The 26,082-nt window shown below is 41.2% G+C and overlaps 1 long non-coding RNA gene across 2 annotated transcripts; it reads left to right on the forward strand.

The window, feature by feature from the left end:
- The first annotated feature begins 8,061 nt into the window (after positions 1-8,061).
- On the forward strand, positions 8,062-15,748 carry LOC119141733. 2 transcript variants are annotated; one of them, XR_005102024.1, is made up of 3 exons: positions 8,062-9,384; positions 10,749-10,918; positions 15,205-15,748. It is a non-coding gene; the product is annotated as an uncharacterized LOC119141733 (long non-coding RNA). The 2 variants fall into 2 exon arrangements; XR_005102025.1 differs by lacking the exon at positions 15,205-15,748 and adding an exon at positions 12,043-12,865.
- The last annotated feature ends 10,334 nt before the right edge of the window (positions 15,749-26,082 follow it).

The raw sequence follows: 26,082 nt of genomic DNA on the forward strand, positions 1-26,082 counted from the left end.
CTGCTGTGCTCCCTGCGGGAACGGGAACTCGATGGCACCACACAGCTGATACGTGCATAGCGGTTGTCACACCAAGAATACATGAGAAGATGTCCACTGCGGAGCCGACCGTTTTTATTTTCTTAGATGTAATTATTACATTTATTTTTTAGAAATTATTAAATTTAAATTATTTAATTATTAAAATTAAGTAATTTCCTTAGATGAAACACTCTCATTGCAACACCAACGCACACCTCCATCCCAAAGTCACCCGCCTCTGGGGCACTGCCACACCTCACTGGGCAGGCGACACCAGCCCCTAACAGAAGTGTGTGTGACTGGAGTCAGTCAAGCTCCACCTAAATGCAGAGAAAACGGACTGGCCCTGAACTGGAATAAGTCCAAAGCGGGGGGCGACTTGTTATCTAAACTCACGAATTATCACATGCTGTTTTAGTGTTTAACTATGTGTTAAACGAATGTGTGCACAAAGTTTAGGTCAAGCTGACTCTCTAAAGTTGTTGAAAGTGAAGAAGGAAGGGACTTTTAATCAAGGGAGTCAGCCTTGGGAAGGACGGGAAACAAACAATGGATGGTGAAAAGAACACTGTTATCTAAGTTATGCAGAAAGAAGCTTTCAAGTGAGGAAAGCTCTGGCCACAAAAGGAGACAAGCTGATAGGTGTTGCAACCCCCCCACATCAACAGAAAATTAGTTGAAAATAGGACAGAGGTAATTGTGGCAGTGGGAGATTGCGACCTCTGACTCAAATAGCCCCCCGAGAGAGGGCAAAACCCCATTTGGGGAGCACGCGTGTTAGCAGAAAGCTTCCGTAGTGCTGTATGAGGATGCGCGCTGATCTGCATTAGAAGCGAGACACTTGTAGCCAGTCCTGTGTATGGTCAATGAATGTGCAACGTACTGTGAAGTACAAAAAGTGGATAAATGAGGGGAGAAGTTAGGGAAGACTCCATCGTAATTCCTGGGATCAGTCGATGGGCTGAACCTGTCTTGTCCCACATAGGGACACCTACTGGGTAAGAACTTGATTCTGTGACTAACCCATGCTAGCTGTTACTAAGTGTGTTGTTTTAAGCTCATTTTACAGTCAGTGTATTATCACTGGCAACCTTTGAACTTGATTCTGTCACAAACTCGTACTTTGTATAATAGAAGTCTTCAGCTGAAGTTCATTTTGTATAAATCTTCGGAGGTTTGAGTAGTTGTTGCAAGGGACTTGACCCAGTGATGCTGTCTGTGGCGGTCCCTGTGTATGTTAGTGGAATCACCCTGCGATACAGTGGGCTGTCAAAACACAGATAGACAAACTAGTCAGACACAAATGTTTCATCTTGGGAAACTGACAGGCTGATCACATATAAAGGGTTTCAGGAAACCCCTCTTCTTAATGTGACAGAATGTATGACTACTATCCTAAAAATATAGGACTGAATTACTGTATAAAGGCAAAGAAATAAGTGCTTGGTTTCAGTGTTGTTTCATGGATTTGCATTTTTGTTCTTGCCTTTTCTTTTTTCTGTTCTTTTTAACCTTGTCCTGTTGTTTCTTTGCTTTAATTCTTTCATGCTTTATGCCATACAGTTTTTTAATTGGCCTGTTTTCATCTTCTGTTTGTTTTTCTAGTCTCATATTATCCTTCTACTCTATAGTTTGTCCTTATTTTTCTTATTCTGTTTCTCACTTATTTCTCTGTTGTCCTCATTCCCATCTGTTTTCTCTGTGTGTTCAAAGAATAGGTTTGTGTTCTGTTCTTCTAAATCACAGTTGGAACTATAGTTTGGAAGTTTGTGTGTCAGATCTCCTAATATAAGCAAAATTAAAAACTTACCCTGCTTAAACTAAAACGCATGATGAGAGGAAGATTTATTATATAAATGAACTTTAAAATTACATAAAAATTCATATGCAGACACAGACTACAATATACAGTAGCCTTACAGGGCCAGATCCCTAAACCTGCCTTTGTTCATCACAAATGACCACAGCAGACTGGAGAAATTGTTTGGAATATATGCTACAGATACATATATCTAAATATATATATATATGATGGATTAATATCTGCTTATATACTATTTCTTCCCCTTCTCCCTGTGGAATGCCAAAGCTAAGGGAGGACAAAATTGTTTGAACAGCTCAAGGTGTGATCAATGGGTGACTCTTAACATGAGGTTAACATCAGTGTGGTTCAGCAGAGGCCTGCTGAGAATCCAGCTCTGTTCAGTGTTTCCCGTATCCCTCAGATGACAGTACTGGGAATATGTTTATAAAATCAAATGACATGAATGTGAAAAGGATAGCTGCTGGAACTTAGACCGATGAGAATTCATTGTGATCCTGACAAATCAAAGATACCTTCTGATAAAATGTTATGAAATTGCGTAAGGGAATGTGTAAGATACTGCACTTTGTTTTCCAGCATACAAAGGTAAGATTGGTGTAGGTAAAACCCTGCAGAACAGGAGCCAGGCATTTTTCTTGATATGAAGGTGAAGCTATTAGTAAGAAAACCGCTATCACACAGGAGGCAGAATTAGCATTACAGGTAGGAAGATATGTGAAGTAATTCTACCTAGTATTTACTCAGTCTTGGCTTTACCAGTTGATAAAGACCTATCCAGTCTGGTGCCTTGCACTTCAAGCAAGATGTAGGGCACTCAGAGAGAACAGAAAGGGAGAAAACACTGTAAGATGGGCTAGAAAACGTGAACTCCATAGAGACTGGAAGTATTGGAAGTAGATGACTGAGGGAAAACAGCAGTTCTCAAGTACAAAACCTGCTACAGCATAAGGAAAGGAGTAATGTGGGGTTTTTTTTCTGGCATCACAGAATATTATTTATTCTGAAATATATAATAAATTTCAGCAGAAGGATTCAGGTTAGATTGAAAATTCTTTTTAATGTTAAGGATAGTGAAGGACTGGATTAGTTTTCCACAGAAGACTTTAACTGAAGGTTTTTAAGAGAAGTGTAGACAATCTGCCAGAAATTACCCACACGTTGTTAATCACCCCTTGGGATTGGGAGAGAAATTGGATTATAGACTCCTCAAGGTCCTTTTCAACTCTGTTCTTCTTAGACTTTTTGGGATTAAAAAAATATTGTCAGCTTCATAAGAAATAATAACTTATAAATATTCCTATAGGAGGTAAAAACTTCTGCTTTTGCAACCTTCCCTAGTCTTATGAAAGGGTTTCTCACTTCATGGAAGTTTATTTATCAATTCATGAGACAGATGCTTTCTTCCAGTGTATTTGCTACTATTTACTTCAGCATCTTTTCCACTTTCCAAGTTCAGTACTGCTGGAAGCAACATTTCTTAACATTCAGTTACTGGAAATCCTTTTCCCAACAGAGCACTGGCAAAGTGATTTAATGACAGCAGTATCAGTGGTACTGAGTATTCCAGAAATTTGTACAGCTTTTAAAGAGAAGGGTAATAAAGAAATGGGGAAGAAACAAAGGACAGGAAAAGGAGAAATACATACTGACATGAAGAAACAGTGGAAAAAACTAAGCAGCAACAGAAAATGCTTATGAATGATGAAATAAAGTGAAATGGAAAATGTTAAGAAAGCAGCTATTTAGGAGTGAAGGTCAAAGTGAGAAAACGCAAGTCAGTGGGATGCTTAAAAAGAGCAAGTCCACATTTTCCTGTAGACTTTCTCTATTTTTTGCTCGCGTTCTGTTGACACAACACCTGCTATTGACATTTGAAAAATAATGGAGTGTTCTAAGCATTGTTCATCTGTTTTATTTGTAAATATTTTCAGTTATTTTGAGGAAATGCCAAATGAAAACTTCACTAATTCAGCAATGAAAAGGAAGATACAAGTATGAATGAACAGCCACAAAAGTGTTTCAAGTGGGCCTGGTTTTATTTTGTTTTTTCCTTGTAGACTTGCAACAGGTATAAAAAGTTCGATTCCCTGAATCCACTTAGTATTTTTAGTGGAGACTGCTTAAATCCATCACCTTTATGTGTAGCAAAAAAGGAAAATACATGATTCCTACTCTAAATGTGCTGCCCACTTGCAGTCTTTGGCAAATGAATCTAAGGTAAGTTGAATTTCGTAATACCTGTATTTTGTTGGTTTATTCCCAGTTGTGGGTTTTCATCTGCAGCTTCTTGAACATAAGTTGTGTTCTTACCTTAATGCAGCCTGTGGTCTTTGCATTGTCAACACAGCCTGAATTCTTGATGTGATGGGTAAAAAGACATTGTTTTGATCCAATGTCTGAAGCAGTGCTCTGCAATCCTCAGCATAGACCTTGTCGCAGCAGGACAAGCATGTGATTTGTGTAAATGCAGCATCTTTGTGGCTGTACCATTCCCTGTTAGAAGTGTACTACAGTACGTCTGTGCTCTGCAGAGCCCAGCCTCATAGGATACATAGGCTGTAGGGCATTTACTTTTGCAGACTCTTCCCTAAAACTCCTCCTACAAGTGGACAGCCTTCTTCAGGAATGAGAGAAGAGACACAATTTGCCTCTAAGACTGCAGAAGTAAAAGGAAAATTGTATCCCACAAGTATGAGGCCATAATATAAACTCACCAATCAGCAGTAACTTCTTTGAGAAAGAAAATGGCTCATCTCTACTCTTAAGTGCTTCTTGTAGCAACTTTAGGACCATTACTGCAGGTAAATCGAAGACCATTTAGTGCTATGTGAGATTCTCAGTTTGGCCTAAATCTGCTTTGAAAATTCACAGGAAAACCATCCAAAGTGTGCTTTTTAAGGAAATAATGTTTAATAAACAGAGTAATTGACTCTTAGTTGAGACAGACTTTGCTTTTTTGGGGGGCAGCAGGTATTCAGACTCCAAAATGAGATTGTGACAAATAGTTTCAGAACTAGTAAACAACAAAACTGGCTACCAAAAACAACAGTGCGGTAACCCAGAAATAATGCAACACAAGCTAGTTTGTTTGGCAACTGCCTGTATAAATAAGGCAAAGGTCCTTTAGGGTTGCTAAGCCAGCACAAAGCTTCTTATGGGCCAAAAAGGGAAAACAAAAATATGTCAAATAGATGATTCTTTGTCATTATGGATTTTTTGTTTTGTTTTGCTCTGCATTTCCTAATGTATCTGTGGATTTAGTTGGGTGGAAGGATGACGTCAGCTAGTCTTTTTTCAGTCCTTACTATTTCTGGTTACTCTTTTGCAAAGCTCAGAGGCTAGTTAATTTTTAGGAAGTAAATCTAATTCCTTATAATGAAATTTGGTTTCCTGCTGTTGTTTTACATATAATCCAAAACAAGAATGTGTACAACATGAAACATGAAAAGATGATATTTTTCAAAGAAACGTACCATAATTGTATCCAAAAAACGTGCCTGTGTACACACTAACATCATATCCATATTATTAAATAGTACTTCTACTCATGCTAGTATTATTTCCATTTTAATTGGGATTTTGCCCTTAGCAATTAAATCCTCTGCAGAAGCAGCTTAGCATCCAGAACCTGCTAGGATAATTCATTGAAGAGGGACATTTTCAGGGACTACACCAGTAGCAGATCCAGGATTTGTACCAAAAGCCCACTTAGTGCTGCCTTTATGTAGGATTCTGTAACATACACAGATTTGAGAATACTGTGGCCAGTATTTCTTATGCCTACTGTTGTCCTATTTAATGGTTTTTTGTAGGCTACTGATAGTGTTGGGTTTTTTTTCCCTCCATATTATTTCACGTTCAATACAGAAAATAATACCGTACTAAGATGAGAGATTTTTTTTTACCTCAGCTATCTGGCTGGGCATTAAATGCAAACTTTTCCTTGAGCCTTTATAATATAATGCTCCCATAAGAATGATTTAGGACTGTTTCAATTTATATAACTTGTGAATTGAAAGGTGAACAAAAATGTCTTTACAATTGTGTATCTAGCATAGCTGCAAAAATAAATTGAATTGATCCAGCTTTTTTTAAAATAAGGGGAAGACAGTCTAAGTCCCCCTATCGAGTCTGTTTTAAGGACAAGCTGAAGTTTATATTTCCTCAATCTCTAGCTTATGGGGAATGATAAGAAAAAGTGGCACTTGGCTAAAATTTAATTATTTGTATTAATTTTTAACAAGTATGTTCTGAACTTACGTTTAGGAAACCATGCGTTTGATTTTGGTGTTGGATATTGTGGATGAGTATGTACAACAAATGCAGTTTTCCAGGTTTCCTCTGCAATGTATATGACAGATTTATTTTGGAACCATTAGGTCACAGCACAATAAAAATAAAGTAGTTAAATGGAATAGTATAAAAACTGGATTAACAAGCTAGATATCTCTGCTACTAGAAACAAATTAACCTAAACTATACAGGTTATATCAAAGCAGCTAATGAAACATCTGTAAAACTTAAAACAGAAGGAGCAGAACTTCTCACAGTTTATGACACAAATGAAGTGTCAGACTTGTACAGCATATACATGGAGTACATCTGGTACTAGTTGGCCGTGACTGATTATGAAATGAAAAAGATTAATGAACACGCATTATGGAAAAAATCTGAATTTATAATTTAAAAAAAAATAAAAGAAACTTTGGTTAATTCTTTCAGTATAATTTTCAAAAAATTGATGTTCTGGGAAATTCAGAAAAACATTTATGTATAAAATCAGTGATCAGTATGTATACTCAGAACCTTCAGGTGGGTGTGATTTTCTTAATTAGTTATTTAAAAAATAAACAGCTAATAAGAATTAGGTTAAAATTTATTTAAAAAAGCAATAGTTTTCTATGGCCATATCACTAATATTGGGACAGAAAGCATCTCCATATTCCTGGATTTAGAACTTTACCATGCCTGCATCCTGACTCTGTATCTGAGTGTGAATTTAGGGGGTGGGAAGCTGTAAGCGCTCTCTATTCTGTATTATTCTAGATGCAATTAACTATATGGTGTTTACATTGTGGCCATGGGATTTTCCTGCTTTTATAAATACAGTTTATTTTTAACAGGAGTTTGTGAACTTGCCCTTCTATCTTGAAATGAGATCTGTATTTCTTCCTAACACAACTTGACTGGCTTCAGTAAACTTAGACCACAGAGGAATGTGGCCTATTTTTTTTTTCCAATTATTTAAGTTAAATTTTTAATGGAAGGTTACTCTAGTGCATCCATGAGTTGATTACTATTAAAATACATTACCTTATAAAATTAGTTTTAAGATCACCTATGAAAATGGCATTTAGAAATCTTGTTGTTTATCCAGTTTGATCCTAAAATATTACTGTATCTGCAGAACATAGGAAAGCTCATAGTGGAAGACAGTACCCTTGACATCCCTCTGTGTGTTACTTCCTGAATTCTTGAGAAAATCAGTTTATAATAGTATGTGAATTACATGTCATATGAATTATATGAATGGTATATAGATTAATATGAATTAATTTATCCTTGACATAGCTACTCATTCAACAGGCAGAAGCAATGACAGAGTGAAAGAATGCAGCAATCAATAACATTCTGTTTTATGGATGTTGGGATTTTCTAATTGAAAGATCACCATCCATAAGAACCTTCCTTTATTACAGATATTTATTAGTAATACTGCTGTAACACCCTAATCCCTAGATTTTTATACTTAAATCCCTTACATGATTGTTGCTGTTGAGTTGTGTGGTGTATTCCTACTGTGAATAAAATATTTCTGACAAAATATTTGTCCTGGTTTCAGCTGGGATAGAGTTAATTTTCTTCTTAGTAGCTGGCGCAGTGCTGTGTTTTGGCTATGATGTGAGAACAATGTTGATGGCACACTGATGGTTTTAGCTGTTGCTGGGTGATGTTTTCACTTAATCAAGGACTTTTCAGTTCCTTGGGCCCTGCCGGCCAGAGGGCTGGAGGGGGACGGGAAACTGGGAGGGGACACAGCCAGGACAGGTGACCCAAGCTAGCCAAAGGGACATTCCATACCATGTGATGTCATGCTGAGTATATAAACTGGGGGAAGAAGAAGGAAGGTGGGGACATCCACTATTATGATGTTTGCCTTCCTGAGTAACCGTTACGTGCAATGGAGCCCGGCTTTCCTGGGAACGGCTGAAACCCCTGCCTGCCCGTGGGGAGTGGTGAATGAATTCCTTGTTTTGCTTTGCTTGTGTGCACGGCTTTCGTTTCATGTATTAAATTGTTATCTCAACTCTCGAGTTTTACATTCCTTTCCGATTCTCCTCCCCATCCCTCTGGGTGAGGGGGCAGTAAGCAAGCAGCTGTGTGATGCCTGGATGCCAGCTGGGGTTAAACCACAACAATATTTAAGTTTTAAAAGCTGTTTTCTCTGAAAGGCAGCACTAATACCATTTATAGTCAACCACAGGTACATTCCTATAAAGCAGCCTTTGCCATGTTGTAGTAGCACAGCATCTGCTATATTCTCAGCTCCTGAGGGGACTCTAGAGATTACAAGACAATTTTAATTAGATCACTGGTATTCACAAGAGATTCTAAATACTAGCACACATTACAGTAAAACTATGTTGAAAGTTAGGTTGACTGTGAAGTTGATTGTAATCCCTGATTTTAACTGTCTTTAAACTGCAAAGACATTTCTGATGCTGACCACAGGTGGTTTTGTTTTGAACATTTGACTGGGAGAATAGTTAGAAAAATTGCTTAGGAAATGCATGGTGGGTAGTGATGGTTCTAAGAACGGATTTAAGCAAAAAGCTACTACCTATTAATCTGACGTACATGGTTATCAGCTGTTATCATGTATTCTCAAGTTCTGACTAAATTCTTCTCAGTTTTCTTATAGAATTTAGTACAATCGTTTGAATCTTTTTACCTCCCCCTTGGCAAAGGCAACACAAAAAAAACCCCAAAAGAAGATAATTTCAACTTTTCAAAGCTCACAAGTAAAACACAGATATCCTTTGAAAATGAGAACTGATTCCCTGCATAAGAATGGAGTTCCGTAGTTCAGTCACCTGCAGAGTCACCTCTGGCAGTCCAGTCAAGCTTTCTTCCTAAGGACAATGATGGATAGAACTGTATTACTCTTGCGGGAATGTCTTGGGTTTATCATTTTACAGCAGATCTTGATCACTTCTGCTGTCCATTATCATTATCTGCAAATCATTTATATCAGATATAGTAAGAAGAAATGCTAGACTGGAATGCTCCCTGCTTAGATAAACTCCAGAGATGTCTTTTAAAGTTTTGTACTGGTGCATATATGACCACATAGTCTTATGAGAAATAATTTAAGATTGGTATATATAGGTTAGATTGTATTGGTGATTCCCATTACTTAAAATAGGTGCTTTTTTATGCAGTATTTGTGGATTGATTGGTTTTTTATTTGTTTGTCTTTTAAAGTATATGGTATCCAAGGCAGGAATCAAGCATATTGTGTTTGTAGAGCAAATACGGTAAGAGTGAAGAATGATACTTCCTACAGCAGCACTGTAATGAGACAAAATAGCTTGGCTGAAATTCCGGTTATGGTCTTGACAGCAACATATTTTTGCAATTATTTCCACTCCTCAATCAAATAAGAAGCAATTTGAGAACACATTTCCCACATATAAACCCCTGATCTTATTAAATCTGCAGAGGAATTGGTTTTGCCAAGTATGCTTTAAATCGAAATGCTACCGAACTATTTAAAAAATGAAAGCTTCTACAAGTCTTCATATACAATCAGTTTTGGTTGTGTTGCTGTCTTCATTTTCTGTTTCTCCCTTGCTAATAATGACTGTCTGTATACTATTTTGGTTTGGTTTAGTCTTTTTGGTTTTAAATCACTTTTTCACCTAGTGCCCAGATGGCTTTGGTTATAAGTTGGCTTTGTCATTTTTTTATGATGGAAGGGATTATGATTGAGATTTGGCTTCTCCATCTACCCTTGTGTGCAACATTTAAAAAAAAAACCACAACACACCTCTAACTATAGAAGTCATTAAATCAAGATGTTTGCTTAATTTTCTTAAAGTGTTTAGCGCACATGAAGTTAAGCATGTGTATACGTCTTTGCAGTGTTGACTCCTCCATCATTGTTATTTCAACAAATTTTTAACACTTGTTCTTTCTTATTTAGCATAACCTTAAACCATACCTAACCTTAAATCTTTCAGCACAGAAATATATTATTTAGCCAAATGTTTATGGAAGAAAAATCCTACAGGAATTTTCATTATTGTCTGTTATGATTTTGTATATACCCTTTGTTTAAATTGAATATACCAAGCAGAAGATTTCACTATAGATCATCTTTTTGCTGTCATCCCTGCTGCAGATCCAGTGCTAGTAGTCAGAATTACATGAAGACAACTATTGGACATTTTTTAAAAGGAGTTTTACAGATCCAGCTCTTGATGGAAAGTCTGTAAAGCGATCATCCCATCTGTTCTACCCATATATGAAAATAGTAGTTGTCTTAGACACTTGAAATGTCTCACTTAATGCTGATAATGGTATCACAAACCTTGTGTCATATTTGTACAAAGTATAATGATTACTTCCCTACAACAAACATTTTAAATATTTTTACTGTATTATGCAAATATAAAAAATAGGATAAAAACTTCAATACCTTTCATTTGGTAATGTCTTAACATAGGTGATCAGTGCTGGACTATTGGCAAGAAAAGTAACAGCTGCTCCTTCATATACTCTTATAATGATAGGATATTTGGTGCAAGTGTGATCTTACTAATTTTGTTATTTTAAGAATATGTCTTTTGTGCTCTAAGTCTGGTTGATCTGAATTTATTTATTCCTTTTTCCTCTCCAGTATTTGTCTTCTTAACTTCCAGATTTCCTCAGGTATCAGGAATAGAATTTGAACTTCATCCAGATGCAGAACCAGGGCATGGAATTGTAGGACACTCAGTAAAAAACCAAGGACTGTATCTGAAGTAAAGCAAGATCTACCAACTTGCCATTGACAAATATTTGGCTAATGTAAGCTGTGATATGTTTATTGTTATTTTTCATGCTTGTGAAGCTTTATTTTCATAAAGTACAATCTGATTGATTGCTGAATTATGGGTATACTGGATTATAATTGCATTTTTTTCCTTTTTTCCTCCATTAGTTTTCAAATTTCTTAATTTCCTGATATTCCTATGTCTTTTGTTTGATAAATATTCCTGCCATCCTGCAGAAGATTAGTAGACACAGATATCAAGCCTGTTTCTTAAACTCTCTTACTCGCCTTCTAGTAAAGTTCACACATGCAAATACTATTTTTGCATATTCAAATTAAATATAGCTATTTGTAGCCACAATCTCTCAGTCTTATTTGCATGCAAAATCTACATGTTCAATCTGGAAGTTATTTAAGAAGGTAGCTCCAAGCAATTTCAACTCACTTTTCCAATGAATAAAAAATTCATACTAAACCAAAAATTCAATAGTTTTATTACTAATGCTTTTGCAGCCTTACAATTCAAAGTAATTTTGAAATAAGCATTTAAATGTGTACATTTACAGAACTGTCATATATGAGAATGTGACCATTTATTTCTCTCAGAGACTTTTTTTTGTGGTCATCTTGTAGTCATCCAGTTTACTGGGACTTTGAATAATGCAAATAAAGCTATATAATACACAAAATACTAAATATTAGGACATTAGTCTATGGGAACATTATCAGAGTGCAGCTCAGAAAAGGCAGGAAAGATCTGTGGCAGCTTCTGGGTACCCAGCCCTGTAAGTCCACAGAGCTGCTACTTTATGAATATGGTAATGATTTGTCAAATACAAGCTGCTTCACAGATTATTCACAGTTGATCCTTTTGGGATGATCACTCCTACAGGCATGTAGAGATGGGTTTCTGAAAGGACATGGAAATGGAGGAGGTAGAAAGACTCCTAAGGATGTTAAATCCTGTTTTAAAATTCTAGTCCCCTTTTAGGGAAGTGTATTTAACACTCAGAGGCTTTGGATTTAGTGTATGAGGCTTTCAAGGGACAAAAGCCTTTCTGATAAAGTCCCCATTTTACCCTCACAAATTATTTTTCCAGTATTTAGGTCTATAGATACATCCTGACACTGTCACCATCAATCTTCTTTTCTTGCTTAGCCTTTCATAAACGTCTTGTATACATCCATAAACGTCTGGAGAGAGTGAAGATTGCATCACTCTATCTCCTCTAGGCACCAGTGACAGGAATTTTGTTGTACTGGCTTTTCCATGGTTACAGAAGTTGCAATTAATTTAAAATAACTTCAATATGACAAAGAAGGCTTTAAAAGCAGCTAACACCATATTGTTACTGGAAGACCCCCTTCAGCTCTTATATAACTGAGATTAAGGTGGGATATATGTATTTTAAATATTGAATTAGTTGGGCAGGTCTGAAAAATCCCACCTAAGATTTTATTCTTTACAGCCATGAATACAGCCCTTTACGGTGGTTTTAGGTTCTTCTCAGTGATGCTTGAATAAAGCTGTTTCATTCAGAACACTATTTACTTATGAGAAGGGACAGATAACTGAGCTAAGGAATTTTTTTTAGATGACTACAATACTAACTTAAAGGCCTACTCTTTGAAGAGACTTTTGCCATCAATTCATGAAACTTACAGGCTGAAATATATTCTTCTACCAATAAGCTATGGCCCTGTCCCAAATTTGAAATGCAGAAGCAAAAAAACCCCAAATGGAATTTACTTACAGGCAGTTTAAGACAGTGAGTACAAATCCTTTTAGTAGTTCAGAAAGCCGTTCTCCTTTAGTCAAAGACATACAAAACACTCAAGAAATGAAGCATTATTCTTTGTCATCCATGTTCTTGCACTTAAATGAACAGTTCATGGCATGTTCTAATGCTGGCTATCTTGCATCTTGTTCAATGTTTCCCACACCCAAAAGACTGTGAATAAACGACTCTATTTTATTTGTATCATATGTCTCAGCTTGTGAACTTGATTTGATGGCTCTTTCTAAGAAAATTCATTGCTTCATAGAGAGGAAATGCAGAATATGGTGTACAGTTTTTAAACTGACTGTAAAGAGGGACAGAGAAGTCAGTAGTAGATGCAATACCAAATATCTTTTAATATGTTCCAAAATAGGATAGGAAAGTCTATCAGACTGTTGTGGTTTAACATGGCAAGCAGCTAAACACCACACAGCCACTCACTCACCCTACACCCACTGCAATGGGATGAGTGAGAGAACTGGGGAAAAAACCTAAAATTCATGGGTTGAGATAAAGGCAGTTTAACAGGACAGAAAATGAAGGGAAAATATGAATAATTATAATAATGGTAAAAAAATTTAGAATATACAAAAAAATGGATGCACAGTGCAATTGCTCATCACCTGCTGACTGAAGCCTAGGCAGTTCCTGAGCAGCAGCCCTCTGTCAGCTTTCCCCCCCAGTTTATATGCTGAGCATGATGTCATATGGTATGGAATACCCCTTTGGTCAGTTGGGGTCAGCAGTCCCATCTGTGTGCCCTCCCAGCTTCTTGTGCCCACTTGCTGGCAGGCGGTGTGAGAAGAGAAAAGGCCTTTACTCTGTGAAAGCACCGATCAGCAGTAACATAAGCGTGTTAACAACATTATTCTCATCCTAAATCTAAAACACAGCACTACCAGCTACTAGGAAGAAAGTCAACCCTGTACTATCTGAAACCAGGACACTGACATTCTGGGATAAGCACCTGTTACACATGGACTTTCGATTCTAAAGAACGGTGTGAAAAGTGAAGACAGTTGAAACCATTTTCATAGATCTAAATTAGATAAGCCAGACAAAGGATCACAAGCTTCTATGAGTGGTGCCAAAACCCAGAAAAAAGTCTGTCTCAAAGCATCCACATTAGCTAAGATGTTCTATTTGTAATTTTGCCAAAGCAATTTATAACCCTATATCTGTAAAGGCTTCAAAAATTCTGCTGGGAGTAGATCATTTTGTTTTGAGAAAGTATGAAGGAAATCAGGTCAAAGCCACAGAACAAAACCTAGAAATACTATTAGCATTTCACAATGGAGAGCTTGAGATAATGCAATGATGATCTAATTTCTAATGAAAGTAGATGTCTAGAAGTTCAGTGAGAAACAGAAGCTCCTCATTTTTCTTCTAAATCTTTTTCTTTAACTATCCTCCCTTAGGTTCACTGGCTATGCCTCTTGATCTCTGTACAGCTGTGTGAATTGCTTTATACCTATTTTTTCTGTCCTTGAAAAGCCAATGACAAAAATGTAACCTTTTTTCTGTTGAACCTACTCCTAGAACAAGCACCCTTTGATGGATAATAAAAGTGGCCTAATTGATGTCTTCCTTATCTTTCCCAATTGATCCTGCTGCAGCTGGCATGTTGGGTGCAGGAAAGAGTCATTCTATTCACAGCCTGTCCACAGCTAATACAGCCCCCACATTACTTTAAACCAGAACAGTGGGCTGAGGATTTCTAATGGACTTCCTGATACATGCATACAGGTCAAGCCAAGTTATTCGCCCTCTCTGAATCCCATACTAGCTCCCTAGCATTGTATTTAAACTCTTTTTCCTCACACTGAAAATTAAAATTAAATTAGTTTTTCATGATTATCCCTCTCTCCTTGTCATACTATTCAAACTTCCTGATGACTTTTTTCTGTTAGAATAATTGATCATCATATGCACTTTGCATAATACATATATGTACTGTCCTCAGTCTGTGGATCAGAAGGAGTTTTTTGAAAGTTCCTGGGCACTAGGTGCTTGCGTGCACCCTATGCATTAGACTTGACCCATACGTAGAGCTCTAGTGCACTTGCTGCACGGTGTGTTAAAGGTATTTCTGAAGGAACAGATAGGAGGTATAGGACTACTGTTACGGTCTTCTTTCAAGCTATGGATTTGAGGGCCAAAGTCTTAAAACAGCACTGTGTGTAACCAGCATGTCAGAAATATCTAGCAAAAAGCAGTAGCAGTTAGGTTGAAGCTTAACTTTTAGCTTCAACTCATCTGTGTGAGATCAAAAGTAGAGTTCTGGTAATGAATAGTTCATCCTACAAAACCCTGAACAAACAGTAATTCCACAATCATGGTCTTGTGTCACCCATGAAGTTTGTATTATTTATCTAAATTATAGGTTATAATAAAAACCTGAGGTTTAAAGTGTTTGTTAAATATACCAGAGGTACCATACAAACAGATCAATATTTAAGTTAAATGAAAAATAGTTAATGCAATTATTTTTATTCTTTTTTGTATTACTTTATTATAACATATTTTGAATTTGCCACAAGCCTTCAAAGAAAACACAGTAAAAAATACCAGTAAATGCAGTGCCTGCTATAGAAGGAAGGATTTGTCACACTTCCCAGAAGACGAACACTCATAAGAACTTGGAATGGTGAGAGGAGGTTTTGCACATGCTCCCTATGGCTCTCAGCAAGGACTGCAGCAACTCTGACTGACAGAATGTGATAAACAGCATCAAGGCTAATACAGAACCTAAAAACTGCATCTTCTATAAACTGGTAATGTCAAACACCAATTTCTTAATGAACACTCAGCATAATTATATTGTGTTACTTTGTTTCTTCTTTCCCTTAAAGTTGAACAGTTTCATTGTTATAAACATTTATTCGAAATATAGCCTGAACATTTTTTGCGTTCATCCATTATCTGACAAGGGAAACGTATTATTTTTTTTTTTAAAGGTTTTTTAAAACTAGAGAGCAAATGCTCAGATAGTTAGTAATTGACTTATTCTGGTGGTTTTATTAAACAATTTTCTCCTATTCTTGACGAAAATTTTGATTAATTTTGAAGTCCACTACTTGAAAATGGTAGCATGAATAAATTTGTTTATAATATTATATAAGAAATATATTTAGCAATATAAAAATAAATGAGAAATCTACTGGTTTCCAATATAAAAATAACCAGTATGATTGTAATAATGCTTATGTAGGTTACAGTGATGATGGCAGGAGGATGCTTAGACAGCTGGTATAAATTGACATAGAAAGGGAAAATGTTTATTTCAAGAGGTCATAGATCATAGAATGGTTTGGGTTGGAAGGGACCTTAAAGAGCAACTACTTCCAACCTTCCTGCCTTGTTCCCAGCCTTGTGTGAGGAGATCCAACAGAACAGAGATTCTCAAGAGCTGCTGAGCCGCTGCCAGGGGTGGGGAGCAGACTGAAGGGCAAAGGAGGTGTAGGCCCGCTGCTGTAGGCAGCAATGGCTGGAGTTCCAGAGCTACCGGAGCAGGATGGGCACCAGCAGCACCTCCCCACAGGAATAACCCAGGAGGGCACTTGGCTCTCCAGCTGCGGCTGCCCTGTCTCCTTCATGCCCAGGCTCTGGGCAGACAGAGCTTTGATTCCAGGGTGCAGGGCCAGTCCCACTCTGGCTGATACCCCTTCCCACCACCCTCCCTGCCCCGGGCTGGGGAACAAGCTGGCTTTCCACCCCTTGCAAGTGCTGCACCCCTCTGTGCAGACCAAGTTCACTGGCCCAATGCAGGGGCACCTGGGGTGAGCAGGGCTTCATTCCTGGGGCTGTCCTGCTCTGTGGGAGCTGGGACATGTGCTGGCCCAAAGCATGGAGGTCTTTTGGGCACAGCCCTGGGGGACAGGGTTTGGAGCTCCAAGCCCTGTCCTCTGACACCTGCTGGGACAGCTAGGAAGCCTGTAGGTACTTGTGTGTGTGGTGACCACAGGCTGCTGCCAATTCCTGCTGGACCAGGCAGGGCAGACCTGGGGAATGTCTGTGCCAGGTTCTCCAGCCCTGCTTGTGCTGGGTCTGCAGGTACCTTTCCTACAGGCTGCACTGGAGGAGGGCTGAATGGGGGATGGGTAGAAGGCAGTGGTAGGCCCAGTGCAGGGAAGGAGGGAAGATCTGCCCTGTCCCCAGTGACTCAGGCCATGAGGCCTCCAAGGTGACACATATTCCAACAGTCTGACTGCCAGCAGCCCTCACCCCTGATGCTCAGGCCCCCTCTGTGGTGTCAGCACACCCTTCCCCACACCACTGCTCATGCTCTCGATCTGGTCATTCATATGGAAGAACAACGGGATCAGACTCTTCTGCATGTTCTTCTTAATCTGTCTCCTGCTGTCCCTCACCACCACACTGATCACATCTCTACAGAGGATTATGGAGAGCTGCTGCACCTGGCTGGAGTTCTGGTGGGAAGGAGGATGGGAGGACTTCAGCAAAAAGCTGCTCCCTGCCCAATGGTGAGCAGGGTCATTAGTGTGGCTGATGGGAAGGGAGGTGCTCCAGGGTCAGCTCTGGGTGCTGGAGCTGTAGGCCACACCTGCAGCCATGGCTGAATGGCCTCAGGCCTCCAATGGGCCACACAAGAGGAGTGAGGAGGGGAGCAGCCCTGCTGGAGGACTGGGCCCAGTGGCAGCTGTCTTTGCCCACTGCCCATTGGTGGGGCAAAGGCTCCCATAGCATCCGTACAGCATCAAAGAGATGCAGGGGCTCTTCAGAGAGTTTCAGAGCAATGGGGCTGGCCTCATGCCTCTTCAGAACCCGCAACACATTCCTGAAGACAGCCAGGCCCTTCAACTTGGTGTCAGTGGTGGCATACTGTAGGGTTTGCATGACATCTGGCAGCAGGACCTGCATTTGTCCTGCCTGTATGAAACACAGTTTCATTTGTTGTGAAGTGGTGAAAAACCACCCGGACCTGCATTAAATTGACCATGCTCTGCCCATCATCCTGCAAAGTGACAAGGCCTCTGAGCATCAGTGAGAGCATTACAGCACTGCAGATACAGACTGCTTTTTCAGCAGGGAAGCCGCAGCCACTGTGTCATGCCAGGACCAGCCTCGACAGAACCAGGCTGTGGGCAGCCCTGGCCCTTCCTGTCCTTATCACTTGGGATGCCTGGGGACCCTGCCCGAGGAGGCAGGAGGGGGCCAAGGTGGTGTTCCCCATGGGGCAGGGAGGACCATGGTGGCAGGGCTCTGGCTTGGCCAGCTTTGGCTGCTGCAGGCCTGACCGACCCACTGGGGCTGGGGAGCCCGGTGGGATGGGGATGGAGGGCCATGGTCCTCATGGATTCCCTGCAGTTTTTCCATGGGCCTGGCAGCCAGAGAGCCTGTGGGCCCCTCCCCTCACAGGGAAGAAGCTCTCGGGGATGTCAGGGCCAGTACTTGTCCCAGGCTGGAGAGGTATTCAACAAGCTCCTGCACACTTCCCTGGGGTGATGGTCAGTCAGCAGGAGAAGGAGTGAGTCCAGGCTGTACCTGGCTGGCTCTGTGTGAATGCACTTCACATTTTTGTGGATGTATGCCATGATCTTTGGCACCTGGAGGGGAGACAGGTGAGTATGGTGCTGCCACTGGAGTACAGCCATTTCCCCAGCAGCCACTGAAACTGCTGCCCTTCCCATGCATCTCTGCTGCCTTGAAATGGCTTCAGGTTCCCAAAACAGCTGTGTTAGGGAGAGAAGGAGGAACAACGCCTGGCAGGGCTCACGGGCAGGGCAATCCAGCCACAGTGCACCTACATCCGTCAGCCAGGAGGCAAGGTCTCTTGTGGCCATGGCCATTATGGCCATTTGCCTGTCATACATGTTGTGTGCTGTCAAGGCCTCAGTGGCCACAAGGATGATCTCTGTCCTCTGAGAATGCTGGATGCTCTCCAAACACCTATGAGAGGAAGGGAGGGAGGAGAGACATGTCATGCCAAGAGCCGCGATGGCAGTATGAGCAGCTCTGGCAAGAGATGCCTGGCAGTGCTGGCAGCAGGGACCGCAGAAAAGCTGGAAGCAGAGACTGCAGTCTCTGCAGGGCAGAGGATGAGAACAGAGGGTCCCCAGGGTGAGAAAGGAAGGTTGGATAATGTGCACTGTTGTTTGCCCTACAAAGAACCAGGGCTTGCTGGTGGCCAGGAGGGCATTAACTGTTGCTGGGACACTGGATTCCCACCCTTGGATAGTCCCTTCTCAAGGACAACAGGAACCCTCTTCCCAAGGACAGTGAGTCCATGGCAGCCCTACTGATTCTGGGTCCCCTTGCTCACACAAACCTCCTGCTGATGCCATGGACAAGAGTCCCAGCAAGACAGGAGCTCCTGGTCATGTACTCATCAAGTCATGTCACTGCTGTCGAGTGAAGAAAGCAACCAGGTGCTCTTAGAATCCCATCTTGGTTGGAGCTCTGGATGCTCTGGATTCTCCTCTGGCAGTGTCTCACCTACATGGAGGGGCAACACTGAAGAGTCAGTAGGACACAGCATCTTTGCCAGCAAGCTTCCCAAATGGTGAAAAGAGCTTTACAGTCCGCATGGCTAAGGAGGGCGGCTGTGCTGGGACTGGCTCGCAGCCCTGGCATTTGAGCACTGCTATACCCCCTGCCCACAGGACCCCTGCTGCCAGCGTGCTGAGGAAGCGGGATCCCAGCATCGAGCCACTTGCTTGCTGGCCCCAACCCTGCCCAGCCCTGGGGGTGCTCATCACTCACTGGTCTGCTGTGACTGGTCTGTTGCCACTTCACAGGGCTCTGGTAAAGAGCTGCTCTCCTGGGGAGCCCCCTCTTCCCATGTCACCCTGGGGTGGCTGGGGGCTCTCTCTCTCATCCTGTAAAGTAGGGGAAAGCACGAGGAGGAGGTGAGGGCAGCTTAATGGCAACACCTCAGTGCTGTGGGGCTGCCAGGGGCATCAGTGAAAGACATCGACTGTGCTCAGGTTCTTCTTAATCTGTCTCTTGCTGTCCCTCACCACCACACTGAAAGACACAGGACTGTGCTCCATGCTCCTGCCCTGTCCAGTCACTGTCTCATCAGACACTGCAGGGCATGGCCACGCTAGCTAAGTATCACATTGTGGAGTGTCACAGAGGGAGGTCACAAAGGGCTCTCTGCACTATAACCCACTGCCCGGGCTGGGAGGGGCAGGGCATCCACTGCTATGTGGACCTGTAGGTGTAATAGTACCTGTTTCAGGATCTCTGTAACCTTATCCTTGGTTGTGTTTGTAAATAATGGTGGGACACCTTACATCCTGCCTAGGCTGATGGGACCTAGCACAGCCTTCACCCATGCCAGCCCATGTTACTCCATGAAAGGGAAGATTAAGCACAATGGCTTTGCTGAAGACCTCTCCAAGGTGAGCTATGCTGCTCTGCTCTCTCATGTCAGCAGCTGAAGCTCAGCTGCTCTCCTCAGGGCAGAAGGTTTCCAGCACCTGCTGCAGCTGCTGTTAATGCACACTTCCCTGCACCAGCAGCAAAACCCAAAAACTCATAAGTCTCCTGACTTTCCTGTTGTTAACAGCAGAAGAGGGGAGGCTCTGTCGACACCTGTGGTCCCTTGCTTTCCAAAACTAACAGCTTTGGTGGGGTGACGTTCATTGGCACTAATGGGAATCTCCCGCCTCCCTCTCCAAAAATTGGCCTCCTTGCAGAGGAACAGAAGTTGCCCTTCTTCCAATGGCTCCATGCCTCTCACACCACTCCTACGGCCAGCCAGCTCAACTAGCACAGCCCGCCTGGACACTCAGCGAGAATCAACACTTACCTTTTGTACCCAGCAAGCTCCCTGCCTCTCCTACAGATGCCAGGTCCCGCTGCCTTCCCCCTGGTGGAACTGGACATCTACAAAAAAAGGTCTCCCATGTACACAATGGGAACCAGAAGTAGACTTGGAGGCAACAAAACAGTGAAGCTGGGGCTGGCAAACTGCTGCCTGGGAAAGGTAAGGCAGCCTGCCCACCTCTCCTCTGCTTTGAAACAACCAGCCCTTAAGCATCTCCCCCTTCCAATGGGGCTTCTAAGAACTTAAGACCACCTCACTGGAGTGACATATTGCAGGACAGCAAGGCCTGCTGCCTTGCCTTGGTCCAAAGCTAAGCAAAGGGAGTCCAGAGAAAACAGCTTTGCCTCCCCACTAGCTCAGCCATTCCATGCCGATATGTGCTCACACACCACAAGCTCTTCAGGAGGACACACCACCACAGAAGGGATAAGCAGACTCAAGAGCAGACCTTTCTCATGTTCTGGGGATCAGCTAGGAGGGCAGGGGCATCTAGCAAAGTCTGTCTGGAACTAGAAGGGCTCTGGACTTTGAACAAGATGTAGTTCCAGCTCATCTTTAGCCACGAGCTTGCCCTGCCAGATAGATCAGGTATGTCACTCCATTGTGTCTCAAACACAAGATCATTGCTTTAAGTGGCACTCTAAAAACACTTGAGGGATGTATTTCACCTGCCCTTAAACCTTTTTGTCTTGTCTTTACATTCCTCCCCAAAAAGGGAAGAAATGCCAGTGAGTAACAGCATCACACCATTAGAAATGTCCTGATAACACAACAAGGTTGCCAACAAGTGTGCCACTGGGACAGGGGAAGTTAGCCACAAGTGCCCAGGCATGCACACAGCAATGCACAACAAAGGGCAAATGCACACAAATCAGCTCGTTATGCCAGATAGCCTTCACTGAAGACAAGTCTATTTGAGAACAGAGCACGATGGTCACCCTTTTTGCTTCTTACTTCTCCCCTTCCAGATGACACTGATCAAGCCCCAGGCACCTCCTCCCACTTTTGGACTCTGGCATTCCCTCTCTACAGCTCCTCTAATATGTCCGATGTGAGTCCAATAAAACAACATAACCCCAAAGATCTTGTCTGTTCCCCTTTAGCTTTGGGGAGAGAAGGTATGCATAAGTGAGGACAATCAGCTCCTTCCATGTCATGTCTGTGCCTCAGCCAGAACATTGCAAGATGACGATGAGGCAGAGCACCAAGATGCACAGTGTAAACAAGGCAGAGAGTTCCAACAGCACCGTTTCACTTGACTGGAGATAAACACTGCCCCATGAAAGCAGTCCAGCCTTTCCCTACACCTCTCACCCCATGGCTGAGCATCCCACAGGCACAGGCTTCCTCCCAAGGACACAGCCCATCTCAGAATCCACTTTTCAGTGCATGTGGGTGGCAGCTCTCCAGGGTGCAGCCAGAAACACAGCCGCTCTGCGTGACCTCTTCCCATGGGCTGGGCTTCAGTACCACAGGCAAGTCCCCAAAACACCAGCAGTTAAGGGGAAAGAATAATCAGTTCCAATCTGAAAAGGCAAGAATCAGAGAATTAAGGAATAGAGCTTTAAGATCATGGAGTCCAACTGCAAACCTAAGAAAACCAGGTCCACCACCAAACCATGTCCCTAAGTGCCCCGTCTACATGTCTTTCAAATACCTCCATGCATGGTGACTCAACCACTTTCCTGGGCAGCCTGTTCCAATTCTCAATAACCCTTTAAGTGAAGACATTTTCCCTAATATTTCCTGATATCCAACCTAAACCTCTCCTGGAACTACTTGAGGCCATTTCCTCTCATCCTATCACCTGCTATGAACACTTCCAGGGATGGGGCATCTGCAGCTTCTCTGGGCAACCTCTCCCAGTGTCTCACCACCTTCACAGTAGATTTTCTTCTTAGTATCTAATGTAAGCCTATCCTCTTTCAGTTTAAAACTGTTGCTCCTTGTCCTATCCCACTACATTCCCTGATAAAGAGTCTCTCCCAATCTTTCCTGTAGGCCCACTTTTAAGTACTGGAAGGCTGCTATAAAGTCTCCCTGGAGCCTTCTCCAGGCTGAACAACACCAGCTCTCTCAGCCTTTCCTCATAGGAGAGGTGCTCCAGCCCTCTGATCATCTTCATGGTCCTCCTCTAGACTTGCTCCAACAGGTCTGTGTCTTTGCTGTGCTGAGGACTGCAGAGCTGGACACAGACAACACTCCAGGTGGGGTCTCACCAGGGTGGAGTAGGGGGGTAGAACCACCTCCCTTGACCCGCTGGCCGTGCTTCTTTTGATGCAGCCTTGGATACACTTGGCTTTTTTGGGCTGTGAGCACACATTGCTGGCTCACATCCAGCTTTTTATCCACCAGTATCCCCAAGTCCTTCTCTGCAGGGCTGCTTTCAGTCCACTGATCACCACAATATTTTTCTTTAGGACTATTTAAAATCTAAAAGAGAAGTATCTCCAGAGTTTTAATCAGGTTTTTATTTTGATATACTGTGGTTTTAATACACTTAGTAATTATACTTTCCCCTATATATAACAACATATAAAAAAACCCAGTAAGCACATTCAAATCTACTATTTTATTAATTAATTATTAAGAAGTTTTAAATAGAAAGCGGTTCTAGCAGAATTTAACTTTTATTTAATTTTTATGGGACCTCACAGAAAGGTACTGAAAGTAGCCTCATCACGCTGTTGCTGCTTTTAGAACATTGGGATGTTGGTGGCTGTTTTTTTTTAAAGTACAAACAAAAAAAGTTTGTACCAGAAAAGTTGTTTTCTAGGAGCTGGATTAATGAAGAATCATGATTAAAAAGGGTTCAAAGTATCAACATACTCAAATCTTCAAGCCAGGCATTTACCAAGGGAACTGAAATTCGAAATAGGACTTAGACAGAATTCCGAGAAGATCAGATGCAGAATGGGATTCACCATAGTCATATGGTGACTGGGGGAATCAGCCCCTAAAACATGAAAGGCATATCTGAGACTTACATTTCCCTCTTTTCCCCTTCTCCCATATACCCCCAACTAAAGTATGTAACTTAGAAGATTACATTTCTATGACACAGGAACATAGAAACTCCATCTTCTGCACTTAATAAGGTATTTAAATTCAGATAGACTCATAGAATCATTTAGGTTGGAAAAGACCTTTAAGATCATTGAGTCCAACCATAATCCAGTATCTTTCTGGACAGTACATTGCTGCTGCCCCCGCCTCACATGCCTACACAATCACCTAGTACTTGGGGCGTTTGCTGTGGACAAGGGAAGTGTTGGTTCTAGGAGGGTAAATTTAAACCCTTTTCCCAGAAATGCTCTTGGCCACGACACTGTAGAAAAATATTACCATGATCAGTGACAAGCACACAGATCATTACACATAACAGAAGCTGCTATTCTAGGGGGAGTCAGGTGTCCAGGACCTTGGGAGAATATAGGCCTGATTTATTTGGAGAGCTGCAGCCACTTAATTTCCACTTTTTGAACAGTCCCCTAGAGCCTGTTCTGGCAGTGCAAGGGCAGTGTGCAGTGTCATTTGACCATGGTCCCTGCCATCTGTATGATTCCTAGTGCCAAGCCGCACTGCACACAGCCAGCTCCGCTGGCTCTGGTCCATGTGAGGATTCCTGCACTAAAAGCGGAGTAGAGCACAGCAATTTCAGCTGCAGTATGGCTGTTGCAGCAGCACAGCAAAAGGACTAGTGAGAGACTGGATTTGCCCATAACAGTAGGTTAAAAACTAGAGGCTGATAGACAACTTTCACTGCTGAGTCAGGACTTCATCCTTACCTGTTTGGAAGGTTCTCTTTACTACAGCTTGTCCTTTTTTCCTTCAAGTCCTTGATTTTAGGTACACCATGATTTGGTTACTGTGCAGTGGTTGGACTCACTGCTTTATTTTTCAGGAAGAAACATAAATGAATTACAGTTGTTGCATTTGAAGATTTTTATAAAATATGATACCATTCATTATGTTTTAAATAATTTGTTACCCTGCTTTTGAAATCCACCCATTATTAATGACTAAAAAGTGAGTAATTTCATTTAAAAAAAAAAATCTAATATTCACCATATATCACAATTGCACTGTTTTTCTAATGTATTGCTGAATTACACTTAGAGTGCTTTTCAAAAAGACAGCTCAACAGTTTTTATGAGCACTCTTTCGTACAACAGAAGTTGTCTGACTGCTATGATCACATTGCTGGTCCCTGGTGATGCTGACAATGGGAAGTCTTCCTTACTCTTAGATTTGTGCAATAACTGCTGGCTTGCTTAACTTCTTGTTAAAAAGCTTAGACATGTTCTTGTGAGTAAAAACTCCATTAAAATGTTTAATAAATCACACTGTGATTTATATTTTGTTCCCTGAAGCAATCTGCAATCTGCACTATTTAAAGGTTTAGATATTTTCTCCTTTTCCTGCTGAGGGTACTTAGCTAAGCAGTACATGGAGGCTAGTGGGAATCTTTCAGAAATCTCCTGACCAAGGGGTCAAGACAAATCCTGAAAAACTTTTAATTTAAACTTCTGTAAAGCAGTACATGCTAAACACTAAACCAGCTTTTTTTTTTTTTCTTTTTAAGTCAGTAAAGAATTTAGTTCATATCTACACAAGCCACGTATGTATAATGTGGCTGTCCTTTGATTTAAATTATGATAGTAATGATAATTTAGTTACTGTTGTTAAAATACGTGTTAACCTGTTGGATTAACACTGTAATACTTGCATTTAAATATCATCTTGTGCTTGTAAAAATCCCTTTCACTTGACAAGCTCTCAGTGCTTTGCACATTGAGCATTGTTGCTACTAGACTCTGCATGGAAAATGGAAGTTCTGAAGAACTTGTTTTTAGAGATTAAAAATAATGAGAATTTGACCTGTAAATCACCCTGAAAATAAGGCACATTATGAATTATAGATACGAAAAGAGAGGGCCATCTCAAGTTATGCTGTTGTTATCATTATACTGTATTCCTGTCTTAAGCAGAATTACAGAAAAATACCGGTACGTCTTGGTAATCTAATGCCATTATGTCATTTTTTGTACTTTAGAATTTAAGTCACAGTCTAGATGACAAATAAAAATGAGTTTGGGAGCCTTAACTCCCAGATGAGTATAATACAAAACTATCAGACAAATTGTAGGTCATGCAATTGCTGTTCATATAAAAATGCACTATGTGCATTGGAAAAATCTGTGACCACACAGCCAGTTATTGACTTCTATGCTCATTTATTTCAGATGTCTTTAAAAAGATAAAAAGTGGGGTCCAGTTCTTTAAATGAAACCAGATAGGGCTATAAATTGCCTGTAACATTAACTTTGTGCAAACATTCTCTTCTTGATAAGAAAATTAGCATATTCTTACTCCCCTGAAGTCTAATTCAAATTATTTTAGAACTAGTTTAACTTCTGACAGCTGAAATGCATACATTAGCTAGCTAGAACCATCTGCAAGAGAAACATGTTCTTACCTCATATGTTTTTAATTGGAACATGCTGTCTTTCAGGCACCATCAGATGCCATGCTATGAGTGCTAGTGAATTCTGGAATCATGTACATCCCCAAGGATTTATAATCTGCATGGGTTAAGGACAAGCTTTCGTGAATTTCTGTT

This window comes from Falco rusticolus, chromosome Z (assembly GCF_015220075.1).
Source record: "Falco rusticolus isolate bFalRus1 chromosome Z, bFalRus1.pri, whole genome shotgun sequence".
NCBI classification, from domain to species: Eukaryota; Metazoa; Chordata; class Aves; order Falconiformes; family Falconidae; genus Falco; species Falco rusticolus.